Source organism: Dromiciops gliroides, chromosome 4 (assembly GCF_019393635.1).
Source record: "Dromiciops gliroides isolate mDroGli1 chromosome 4, mDroGli1.pri, whole genome shotgun sequence".
NCBI lineage: Eukaryota > Metazoa > Chordata > Mammalia > Microbiotheria > Microbiotheriidae > Dromiciops > Dromiciops gliroides.
In genome coordinates this window covers 95,315,313-95,317,082 of record NC_057864.1, presented here as the reverse complement: position 1 = coordinate 95,317,082, position 1,770 = coordinate 95,315,313, and the positions used below count along the sequence as shown (strand labels likewise).

General features: G+C 39.9%; 1 pseudogene; it reads right to left on the bottom strand.

Moving 5' to 3' along the window:
• Nucleotides 1–524: 524 nt before the first annotated feature.
• LOC122754646 lies at nucleotides 525–996 on the bottom strand (annotated as a pseudogene).
• Nucleotides 997–1,770: the final 774 nt, after the last annotated feature.

Here is a 1,770-nt window from a genome sequence, read left to right as displayed (position 1 = left end):
CTTATGGGGAAAATTCCTAGCCTCCAAAATATGGGGAAGGAATATCCTGGAGAACAAGCAAGGATTGTGGCATTATATTTCCACCCAATAGTGTTATTGAGCCTAGTAGAAGTAAGGAATGCCTCAGCTACAATAAATTTTCCAATATTCAGCACTTAACTTTTGAAGAGCTGTGATCTTTGCCCATGGAGAGAAAGCTATTCTGATAAAAAAAAAAAAGCACAGGTCATTTGAGTAGGAGGATCACTCAAGATGGGCTCAGCTCTGAAGGTTGCATTTTTTCCTGCCTGGGTTATTTTTTTTTAATACCTTTGCTTATATCTACAAATATGCTTATTTCTTCCCTATTCTTAAAACAAAACCAAACTTCACTAAGACTGTTGCACTTTGTCTATGCACTTTGCATAAAACTCTTGAAAGGGGTATCCATCAATTGAAGAATGACAGTGAATTATACTATGTGAGTGTAATGGAAGACTGTTCTTTTTTTTTTTTTAATGAAAAAATTTATCGTACAAATCACTTTATGATCTTGGTCTCTCTTTCTTGCCTTTGTACAGAGCCAGAAGAACATTGGCTACTTTGACAACTTTGAATCAAACTCCAGGAATATTACCAACAGCGTGGCCCTTTCGGCCAAAGCCAGCCACTAACACTTCATCATTTTCCTCAATAAAGTTCAAACAGCCGTCGTTTGGAACAAAGGCTGTGATTTTTCTTGCCGTTTTTGATCAGCTGGACTCTCACACACTTCCCGATGTCAGAATTGGGCTGCTTAGCTTCCATACCCACTTTCTCCAAGATGATGCCTTTGCCATGGGAATCACCCCCGAAGGGGTTGGCCTTGAGTGTCATGCCCAGGTGCACCTTCTTGTATTGCATGTCGTGCCCCTTCTGGTCTCGCTGGTGGCTGCATAGCTTCCGGGACGTGCGGATGCCACAGCAGTTTCCCTTCTTGCTGATAAACACGCTGCTCCCAGAGCCCAGCCAGACCATTCTTTTTGTGAAGGAGATGGTTACAGAAAAACCTGAGAAGCTAGTTCTTTGAAAAAATTAATAAAATTGATTTTTCTCATTATGCTAACATTTTTTTTAAGTGAGGCAATTGGGGTTAAGTGACTTGCCCAGGGTCACACAGCTAGTAAGTGTTAAGTGTCTGAGGCTGGATTTGAACTCAGGTACTCCTGACTCCAGGGCTGGTGCTCTATCCACTGTGCCACCTAGCTGCTCCTATGCTAACATTTTTAGAATAATTTCTGTAGTATGAGTACTAATTGTTCTTTAAAATGGGATTCTTCTGTTATGTCTTCACTTACTCATTCCTCAACCTATTGCAATTTGACTTTCTATAGCTATACTGAAAATGACCCCAAATGTTACCAGTGACTATCTAATTGCCAAATTTAATAGGCTTTCTTCAAGCCTCATTCTCCTTTATTCTGTGCAACATTTTACCTTTTTGATCACCTCTCCTTACTTGCTACTCTTCTTTCTTGGGTCTCTGTAAAACTATATTCTTCTGATTTTTCTCTTACACCACATCTTCTTTTCATCCCTGACCCTTCTTCCACTTCCAGCCACCTTAATGGAGTCTGCAGGTGCTCCTCAAAGTTCTCTTTTTCTACATTCACTCTCTTGGCATTCTCATTCACTTTTACAGTGTCAACTATTACTCCTGTACCAGTGCCGAATTTCTGTCTCTAATTCTAAATTCCATTCCAGATTTTCAATGATCTGGTATATATGGACACTTCAATTTCTGCTTAAATT